Here is an 11842-nt window from a genome sequence, read left to right on the forward strand (position 1 = left end):
CTTCCTTTGTGAATTGATTATTTTCTGTAGTGGTATGCTTTGATTCCCTTTTCTTTATTTTTGTGAAATTTTTTTTTTTTCATTTAATGTTATTTATTTATTTATTTAAACATCTTTATTGAAGTATAATTGCCTTACAATGGTGTGTTAGCTTCTGCTTTATAACAAAGTGAATCAGTTATACATATACAATATGTTCCCATTTCTCTTCCCTCTTGCATCTCCCTCCCTCCCACCCTCCCCATCCCACCCCTCTAGGTGGTCACAAAGCACCGAGCTGATTTCCCTGTGCTATGCGGCTGCTTCCCACTAGCTATCTATTTTACATTTGGTAGTGTATATATGTCCATGACACTCTCTTACCCTGTCACATCTCACCCCACCCCTTCCCCATATCCTCAAGTCCATTCTCTAGTAGGTCTGTGTCTTTATTCCCGTCTTGCCACTAGGTTCTTCATGGCCTTTTTTTTTTTTCCTTAGATTCCATATATATGTGTTAGCATACTGTATTTGTTTTTCTCTTTCTGACTTACTTCACTCTGTATGACAGACTCTAACTCCATCCACCTCATTACAAATACCTCCATTTCATTTCTTTTTATGGCTGAGTAATATTCCATTGTATATATGTGCCACATCTTCTTTATCCATTCATCTGTTGATGGACATTTAGGTTGCTTCCATGTCCTGGCTATTGTAAATAGAGCTGCAATGAACATTCTTTGGGTTTTGACAAGTGTATAATGACATGTATCCAGCATTTCAGTATCATGCAGAATGGTTTCACTGCTCTAAAAATCCTCTGTGCTCTGCCGATTCATTCCTCCCCTCCATCCCTAGCAACCACTCATCTTTTTACTGTCTCCATAGTTTTGCCTTTTCCAGAACATCATATAGTTAGAATCATACAGGGTATAGCCTTTTCAGATTGGTTTCTTTCATTTAGTCATATGCTTTTAAGTTTCCTCCATGTCTTCTTATAGCTTGATAAGCTTTTCTTTTTAGCATTGAATCATATTCCATTGTCTGGTGTACCACAGTTGATTTATCCATTCGCCTACTGAAGGACGTCTTGGTTGCTTCCAAGTTTTGGTTAATTCTGAATAAAACTGCTATAAACATCAGTGTTCAGGTTTTCTGTGGACATAAGTTTTCAGTTCCTTTGGGTAAACAGCAAGGAGCATGATTGCTGGATTGTATGGTAAGACTATGTTTAGTTTTGCAAGAAACCTCCAAACTGTTTTCTGAAGTGGCTGTACCATTTTTGCACTCCCACCAGCAATGACTGAGAGTTCCTGTTGCTCCACATCCTCACCAGCATTTGGTGTTATCAGTGGTCCGGATTTTGGCCGTTCTTACAGGTATGTAGTAGTTTTTCATTGTTTTAAATCTGCAATTCTGTAATGATACATGATGCGGAGCACCTTTTCATATGCTCATTTGCCATCTGTATATCTTCTTTGGTGAGGTGTCTGTTCAGGTCTTTTGCACATTTAAAAAATCGGATTGTTGATTTTCTTATTGTTGACTTTTAGGAGTTCTTGGTATATTTGGGATGACAATCCTTTATCAGTTGTGTCTATTGCAAATATTTTCTCTCGGTCTGTGACTGCATTTTTTAACATAAAAGTGCATGTTAAAATGTTACATTAATAGCTGATATTGCTTCTCAGGGGCAGGGACAGTGTACCTTCATTTTTGTATTTCCAGGCCTAGCGCAGAGTGTGACATACAGTTGGTTCTCACTAAATATGTGGTAAATGAACAAAGACAGTTAATTTGCTTAATTTTTTTTTTTTTTTTTTGGCCGTACCATGCAGCTTGTGAGATCTTAGTTCCCCAACCAGGGATTTAAACCATTCTCCCTGCATTGGGAGTGTGGGGTCTTAACCACTGGACCACCGGGGAAGTCTCTAATTTGCTTAATCTTGAATAACCTCTCTTAAGGGAAAAAAATCTTCTTTTAGATATATTTTTTCCTCTCAAATAGAAACCATAACAGTAGAAGGGGAAAAAAATAGATTTGCTCACAGCATCTAACTTTTGGTTTAATTTGGCTTGTCTTTATATTCACTGTGAAATGAAACCTTACTGAAAATGAAATGCTGCACCTGAATTCAAGTATTCTGTCATTTTGTCCCTGCCCACAAATATTTGTTCAGGAAATACGATTTTTAGGAATCTGGTATTCTTTGCTCACTGGCTGAGCACGTGACTGAGGTAACTGGAGAGCAGGTCCAACCAATCCTGCGTGTGCTGTCACAGAGTTCGGGTCTTGGGCAGGTCAAGGTTCACTTCGTTCCCCAGAGGAAAAGAAGGGAGGCAGAGGGCGCAGTGCATGTTCATGGGCCCCGGGATGCATTTTTTCCCAAGCCCTTTATAGAAATTCACAAAGGGGGTCAGGGTACACCTGTTTCCTATGAAGCTGGACTGTACTTTGTATGAGTTGCAAAGAAGGAAACAGGGATGGGTAATGCAAATAGGAAAGATAGGTGTCTAAAAACTTGGGGAGAAAAAAAATACATGCTTTCTTGGCTTAGGATGAGTAACAACAAACCAGTGGGACAGGAGAGAGAAAAGCCTTCCCCAGGGATCTTTCCACACACCTCCTGCGTGGTAGGCGGGCTGTGGGGGGTGACATGATTCGGTACTGCTGTGTCATTTCAACAGTGGAATATGGCAGGAGTGCAGCGTCTGAGAGTGAGAAATCGCCTACTGTGATTGTTACATCCATCCATGTAAGCAGGTTTGCCTCAGCCTGGGCATGATTGACATTTTGGGCCAGATAATTCTTTTTTATGGGGGTGGAGTCTATTCTGTGCACTGTAGGATGTTTAGCAGCACCCCTGGCCCCTATGCACTAGATGCCAGTAGCAGTCGCCCTCCCTGGTTGTGACAACCAAAGATGGCTCTAGGTATTGCCAAATGTCCTCCGGGAGGCAAAATCACTGTTGCTTGAGAACCACTGATTTATAGGAAGAATTAAGTTCCCATCACAGTGCCTGGGAACAGTGTCTTCTGTGTGAAAAATCACTGACTAAGGTATTAGATTCACTCTGGTGGACCAAATATTCATGGTTTCTGCCCATATGATGCTTAAATCTGATGGATGAGAAGATGGGTAGGTGGATGTAGGGTGTCTCAATAGGTAGATGTGATTTCTCTTAGTAATCAGCCAGTGTTTTAAAAAAAAGTCATCCAAGCTACTACCTTTCTAGCCAATCATGGGAGGTAAAAGCAACCCTTGTGTGAAGGTAGATCAAGTAGTCGACAATCAGAGCCTAATGACCTGGGGAAAAAAAAGTTATTTTTTTATAAAAAATTGAGGCAGAGTCTATTACATAAGCTTCAGGTATACAGCTTAGTGATTCACAGTATTTAAAGGTTATACTCTATTTATAGTAATTATAAAATATGGGCTACATTTCCTGTGTTGTACAATATATCCTTGTAGCTGATTTATTTTATATAGGGTTTAGCATTTCTTGACTCCGGATAACGTGACCACAAATTACTTTGGCTTTCACCCTCACAATAATGCTACCCACTCTGCTTTTTAAAAAAAAAATCTGTCATCGTCTCATGAATCCACAAATGTAGCTGCATTTCCATCTTTTCCATAGCTTCATCATGCACTACACGTGTTACTTTAGCACTTTCCCAAGTGGCCTCACCCAGAGATCAGCAAATTTTCTCTTCCTTTCCTGGATGTTGATTCATTAACGCCGGACTCGCGGCCAACAGCACTGTTAACTTGCGCCCGAACCAAGCTTCTCTAACTTGTTTTCTCTGTAAGGCACATCCCAGCCTTCTGGCACCTCAGGAACATTAGATAGCACTTCAGCACTGCTGGGGGGATGGCATGGGCTGGGGAGGTGGGGAAGTGGTGGTGAACAGAAAAGCACAAAACTGCAAAAAGCATGGCACTATTAGATTGCAAAAAGGACACTTGTTTACAGTGTTAGAGCCGAAAGGAGAAAACAGAGCCTCGCCTTTTCCACCTCAGCTAGGAATGTGCATATTGGATGACTGAGATTTTTCACATCTCTGTACATGTTGGTGAGTGATCGTAAAAGTGCCACAAGTAATGCTTTTGGGGTCACGAATACATTTTAGTGAGTATGTGAATTTGCAAATACAGAATCCACGAATAATGAGGATTGATGGTATCTATATTTTTAACAAGTTCCCTATGGTATTGTGATACACAGCTAAGTTGAGGAAACTCTGAATTACATAATTTGTGAATGTGAGGTAGTGCTTCTATTGGTGACAGTGCAAAAATTATAAAATTTTCTAAAGACATTTAGGTTTACTGTCCTGCCCCAATTAAAAAAGAAAAGTTTAAAGCCATGCCTATGCCTTGTGCTGCAACTGTGGCTATTACCATTGGTTGAGCTTCTGTTGAGGAAATAATTTTTATTCTTTTGACCTTAGATAAACAGAGAGATTAAAAAGAATCTTCTTTGTGATGGAAGTGTACAAAAATTCGGTTACCGCTGCAGAATTAAGATAGGAAAGGAAGCACAACTGGAATAATTCACTTTTGGAAAATCAACCGATACTAAAGGAGCAAAGATCAGTGTATGGTCAATATTTCTCTTTATAGTTGATGATCAGGAGAAATGAGATACTATCCTCATTTTTTTTTCTCCCTAAATTGAAAACAGAGGATCAAAAGATTCCTTGAATATGACATCTCCCTTTACTTCCTTTCAGCACTACTGTGATCACAGTTACTTTCGATGCCAATTATCGTGTATTATTTGTCTCTCCTGCAGAATGTAAACACATTAGGGATTGTGTTTTTCTAATTCACCACCATGTCCCTGATACCTGGTACAGGGCCAGGTGCATAGTAAATGTTCAAAAAAAATGTGGTTGAACACATGTTTTTGAACGAGAAGGGAAAGGGGAAAGTGAATAAATACTTGTTGAACACTTACTGTATGCTAAGCAAGTTACTATTCCATTTATTCCTCACAACCTATATGATAGATATTTTGAATCCTGTTCTTTGGTGAGAAAAACCAAGGCTCAGAGACACTTTGTAGGAAACCTGTGTCACTCCATCAGACATTACTAGTTGCCAGCTTACCTTCCATCTCCCCTTCTTCCTTGCTGGTAGAGCCTCAATTGTGCTGAGTATATAGCACATCCCCTTACCCCTAACCCTTACATGCTTTAAAGGAAGGCATTCTTAGCCCACATTCCAAGTGTAAGTCCTGATGAATTTAAGACAATCTGGGTAAAGTTTTTCCCTTTGTAAGTGATTAATTTGGGGGTTGGCATGTGACTCAGTTCTAACTAATGCTGGGGGTTGGATATCCTGAAAAAGATTTCGAATTCCTAAGGGGACATTGAAAAAGGCAGAATCTCTGGATTTGGTGTTTCCTGGATATGATGCCTGGAATAAATACAGTCATCTTGTGACCCGAAATAGCAAAGTGGAGAAGCTGAAGAACCAGGGTCTGTGATGACATGAGTAAGCCTCTGAGTTAACTAACCTCAAAGTTACCCCACCCCTGGCCTTGTCAGATTAGAAAATAAATTTCTATATTGTTTCAGGCATTTTGAGTCAGGGTGGTATTTCCAGATGAAGACATCCAAACTGACATAATCAGGTACCTGGGAGTGGCAAGCCCAGATTTTTTCCTACATCTGGCTCTGTAGTCTATGTGCTTTCCACTCTACTCCACTATCTTTCAGAAAGTGAAATCGTTCAAAACAAGGGCCAGAAACTTCTGAGTCCCAAGGGGAACTGAATAATGGGCATTGTCCTAAACCATTCAGCTGTGCACTCTAGCACATTCTTCATATGCTTGACAATAGAATTATTCACCGTACAGGTATAGTACAACGTAATGCTTAAGTATATTTTAACTTGTATTTTCTTCTGTAATTGTCCCTGTCTTTCCATATGAATCCTAAATTCTCTGAGGGCAGCACACATGCCTTGTTTTTCCATAAATCTCTATTTGTCAGTTTCTTTTTTCATTCTAACGGATAGAAACACAAAGTGAATTAACTCAAACAGTGAAGGATGAAATTTTAGCTTCAGACCTCAAGAAGGGTGGAGCTGGCCTCATGCGTGAATGAACCCAGGAACGGCTTGTGACTTGTACACAAATCAGGGTTCGGCAGCTCACAAGGTTTTCCCTGGAACTTTATGCCTTCAGGTTTCCTTACTTGGTGGAGAACCAAGTAAGGCCATTTCCACATCACAGTCAAACAGCTCCTGACACATGAGAAAGGCAAGACTTTTCTTCAGCTTCTACAGAAACATCCTGGAGAAGCCTCCCAATTGGTTGGGCTTATGTCCCATGGCCCTTCCTGGGCCAGTCACTGTGGCTAGGGCCAGTCACATTGGCTCACCCTGGGCTCTGTGTCCACTCCTGTGTTCAGAGGGGTGGATATCTTAAAGGAAAGAATTCTGGACAGAAAGGATAAGAGCTACCCCATCCTCCCAGGTCTTCTTTCCAGGCTCCTAGGTTAGCATTGGGTAAATAGTAGTCACTATAAGTACCTAGGGAGCTTGTGAACACAAACTTGTCTCTGGTGACAAACGAACACACACACACACACATACACACACACACACACAGAGTGCACCCTTACAAGCTCTTTCCCAGTTTCAGAACTCCATGCAGACACTATGGGAAGAGCTTCTGTACCCACATTTTAGAGTTGGGAACTTCTTACTCCCAACCCTTGATGGTGATCTTGATGATTGCCAGATAGCACAGACTTTACCCTCCACGCGCCCCCCTCAGCCCCCATCCCCGGTCCCCAGAAGGAATGTAGCAGGGAGAAAATTCCACAGTACTAACTCCCGCATGTCAACCTGCTGGACAGCACACAACCTCGGCGCCAGTAACATGCCTTTGCCTGTCTGCTTTGGGATTGAGGGTTCTCACTTTTGAACCATTTAACCCCCAACCTTTCCTCACAGCCCATTGAAGCCTGTTCAGTCTCCAGCATGGGAAAGAGAGAGGGGGGCAGTGATCACTGAGGAACTTGGATGCCCTGGGGACACAGGCTGAACATGATAAAATCCCAGGGAACACTGATCTCCCAGCTCACCTGGCCTCGTGCTAAATGCAAGAGAGCCAAGGAAGAGAGGAAGCCATCCTACTTTCCTTTCCTTGTTCACAGACTAGTAAATAATACGGTGAATAGTGACATGCTGGAAACAAAGTGCTTAGTCCAGTTTCCACGTGGGTCTATCAGCCAAGATAATGACGTGAGAATTCTCGGCCAATCATTGCTCAGAACAGCCAGAGACAATTTCGATCTTGAGTTGTTAAAGGAGAGTTTTGGTTTCTTTACCTACTTTATGCAAGGATCATGTATAAATTTTATAGTTGGAAAAAATGCTTAGTATTAATTTAAAGTAAGGTATGTTAGTATTGGCTTTTCCTTCACTGAAATTTTTAGTAGGAGGGAATAATACCTCTGTTGATATGGAGATCATCTTTGACATAAAAAGTGACTCCAGCAAAAGGCTTTTCTGTGTCTCTCAATGAAGAGCAAACCAAAGAATTCAAAAGAGTAAGAATATTTGCACCTCATCTTTTTTCCCCTCTATATTAGCTTCCCCTTTGTATTGTATTGCTGTTGTAACAAAGTACCACAAACTTAGTGGCTTAAAATAACACAGGTGTATTCCCTTATGGTTCTGGAAGCTAGAACTCTGAAATCAGTTTCACTTAGCTAAGGTCAAGGTGTCCACAGGGCTGTTTCCTTCAGTGTCTCTAAAGGAGAATTTGTTTCCTTCCCTTTTCTGCCTGGGCTGTATTCCCTGCATTCTTTGGCTCCCGGCCATCTTCAAAACCAGCAGAGTAACATCCTCAAATCTGCTTCTCTCTGACTGATTTCCCCTGTGTCCCTCCTTAAGGGCCCTATGAGCACATCAAGCCCACCCAGGGTAATCTGAGACAATCCCCCACGCCAAGGCCTTTAATTTAATCACATCTGCAATGTCATTTGCCATGAAGATAACATATTCGCAGGTTCTGGGGATTAGGATGAGGATATCTTTGAGGGTTGTTATTCTTGATTCGTCCTAGTACACCCTTTTACTAAATTAACAATATAAATCAAGGAGAATTTATGAATCAAGGGATATTTATTTTAGATTAGTGAAAAATTACTGAAAACATATAACCCATCAGGTGCTCCTCGTGGAGCTCCACAGTTTTTCTGTTAAAATTTTGTTGCCTGAAAAAAAACCACACTAAAGAGCTAAAAATTTTTTTGAAGTACAGTGTATAATAAAGTATACCTACCTTCAGTACAGCTGGGTTAATTTTTGCATATGTGTGTGTATTTGTAAAACCATACCCACATCGGTATACCAAACAAGTCTAGCACCTCTGAAGTCTCCCTCACGCCCTTGCCAGTCGGTAACCTCCCACTTTAGTAGCCTCTGTTCCAACGGCAGCCACTACAGCTTTGTTTTCACCTGTTCTTCAACATACAAATGTATGAACTCTTCTCTATTTGCTTCCTTTTGCTCAATACAATGTCTCTGGAATATATGCATGTTGATGCAGGCAGCAGTAGTTTCCTCTTCTTTTTTTTTTTTAAATTACTATGAATACCATAGTATTTTTGTATCCATTGAACGAATACCCAACCTTTTATCCATTCTCCCTTTGATGGACATTTGGCTTGGTTCCATTTGGGCGCCATTATGAATAAACCTGTTATGAACATATTTGTAAACATTAAAAGATTTTAATAGATGGTTAAAAAAAGAAACCATGTCCTCAGGCACTGTGGAAGACTTTGAAATTTGGTTCATCTGTTAAGATTGGGATCAAATATGCCCCCCTGAACCAAGAAGTCTTCTTCCACCCCAGTGAGTATCAGTGATTTGGGCCTCTACTCGCCCATGTCCATGTATGGTATTCCTCCATCTGCTCACCTGGAAAAGAAAAGAAAATGACAATGAACAATTCTGGGGGTTCTATTTGAGAAAAAACTTTTGCATATACTTCTCTGTAAACATATATATGCTTATGTTTGTTTATACAAAGGAATTAGACTCTACAAAGTTTTCTGTACCTTGCTCCTTTCACTTATTGATAAATTTGTATGTATTTGGGTATCAGTATAAAGCATTGTTGTTTTTAAGGGCTATATAGCATGGATGAATTATAGTTTATTTAAGGAGACTCTCCAGTTAAAGGACGTTTAGGTTGTTTCCAGTCTTTTTCTGTAATAGATAATTTTTCAGTGAATATCTTTGTATATTTTGGGAAACAGTTTAAAACATATCCATAGGATTCCTAGCAATAATATTATAGGTTTAATAATATTTACTTTTTAAATGTTGATAAAATTGCCAAATTATTTTCCAAAGATTTGTACTGTTTTGACCTCTTAACAAAAGAATATGAAAGTACCTATTTCTCGTATTCTAGCCAACCCTGAGCATCATCAAACTTTAAAATATTTGCTGTCTGCTAGAGGAAAAAATAATGATGCCTTAATTTGCATTTTTTGGGATGATAATAGTTAAAATTCTTTTTCTTCCAGTTTTATTGAGTGACATACAGCACTGTACAAGTGTAAGGTGTACAGCATAGTGATTTTGACTTACATACCTCATGGCGCGATTACCATAATAAGTTTAGTGAACATCCATCATCTTATATAGGTACAAACTAAAAGAAAAATATGATACGCACACACTCATACACATACAATGGAATATTACTCAGCCATAAAAAAGAAATTTTACCATTTGCAACCAGATGGATGAACCTAGAGGGTATTATGCTAAGTGAAGTAAGTCAGAGAAAAACAAATGCTAAATGGTTTCATTTATATGTGAAGTCTAAAAAACAAAACAAATAAAGATAACAAAACAGAAACAGAATCATAGATACAGAGAACAAACAGGAGGTTGCCAGAGGGGAGGAGGTGGGGGATTGAGCCACATAAGTGAGAGAGATTAAGAGGTACACACTTTCAGTTACAAAATAAATGAGTCATGGGGATGAAATATACAGCATGGGGAATATAGTCAATAATAGTGTAATACCTTTGTATGGTGACAGATGGTAACTAAACTTATCATGGTGAGCATTTTGTAATATATGGAAATATCAAATCACTATGTTGTACATCAGAAGCTAACCTCGTGTTGATTTCTATTTTTTTTTTTTTTTCTTAATACTTATTTGGCTGCACTGGGTCTTAGTTGCAGCATGTGGGATCTTTGATCTTCGTTGCAGCATGCTGGATCTTTAGTTGGGCATGTGGGATCTTAGTTGTGGCATGTCGAATCTAGTTCCCTGACCAGGTATCAAACCCGGGCCCCCTGCATTGGGAGCACGGAGTCTTACCCACTGCACCACCAGGGAAGTCCCTGATTTGTATTTCTTTATGAGTGTGACTTAGGTTTCTTTTACTTTATATTACTTCTGTAAACTCTACTGTTACAAATTCTCACCCTTTTAAAATTAGGTTGCTTCAGACTCAGTTTTTTATTTATGAGATCTAGCTTTGAGATGTACTTAAATTTCTATTCATTAAATTTGGTATAGAATTGAAACTTGTTCAAAATCTGAAAAGTCTCAAAACAATGCACTTTGAGCCACTTTTCCTGTTTTTTTAAAAAAAATTTTATGTAATAGAAATCTCTTGGTCACATGAAGGTCATCTAAATTTTTTGACACTCATTTTTCTATAATCACTGTCAAAATCACTTTTCATCTTTTCTTTCTTCTCTTTTCTGGCTTTTAAAATTTTGTATTCATCAACTCATTGATGCCACATTTAACATTAAGTAATACATAAAGCATTTCCTCTCATGTAGCAATGTTCTACTTGTAACGGGACTATCAGAAATGGAATGAAGTTAGCCAAAGTGTTCTTTGGGCAAGTGTCTCTATCTGCAGTTCCATTAATCCTGCAACCCCCATAAAATTGACCTTCCATTGTGGGCTCTAAATAACCCTAAACCAGGAGGATTTTAATCATTCTTCCTCTCTCATTTCCTGGTAGTGAGAATTCTTTACAGTGTTTTACCTTTCTTGGATCTCAGTGCAAGGAAACTGGTCTTTCATAAAAACAAGTGCAGGTTTAGCTGTAAGGATGTTTCTCCCGGCATCATTTGGGTTTGAAATAATCCAAGTATTCAAATGAAGGGGAACAGCTAAATAAATTCATTCACCTGTATCATGAAATGTTCAGCAGTCATTCATGTGATGGTGTAGACCACAGTCTTCAAATTGTGCTCCCCAGATCAGTTGCATCAGCATCAACTTGTTAGAAGTACAAATTCTTGCCCCTCCCACCAACTACTGAAGTGGAGACTGGGCAACTGAGTGGGTGAAGACCAAACACCTTGTGTTGTATTGAGCTCTTCACATGCATGATCCAGTGTGAGAACCACCGTAGTAGACAGAAATTTACTGACATGAAAAGAGGGCCACAATAGAATGAGTTAAATAAAAGCAGATTACAAAAGGAGTATATACAGCATGATTCTAGTTTTGAAATATTCATACGTATATATGAAATGTATAGAAACAGATATGAAAAGGTGTACATTAAAATGTTGACAATGGTAATCACTGGGTGGGGAGGTTACAAGTGATTTCATTTCTTAAAACATTTTATTTGTACTTTCAAGCATTTTTACGGTGAATACAAATTACTTATGTAATATTAAGATAGAGCAAAATAAATACTCTCCATTTGGAAAGGTTTGGGACCCTTTGGGTCCCCGAGAGGGACCCATCTGTGCCCCTGAGTTTCACTTTCCACTTGGGGAATGTCTTTATTTCTGCTGCCATCAACAGACTGGTACGTGGAGAGCAGCATTTCC

This window comes from Balaenoptera borealis, assembly GCF_965194805.1.
Source record: "Balaenoptera borealis genome assembly, chromosome: 8".
Taxonomy (NCBI): domain Eukaryota; kingdom Metazoa; phylum Chordata; class Mammalia; order Artiodactyla; family Balaenopteridae; genus Balaenoptera; species Balaenoptera borealis.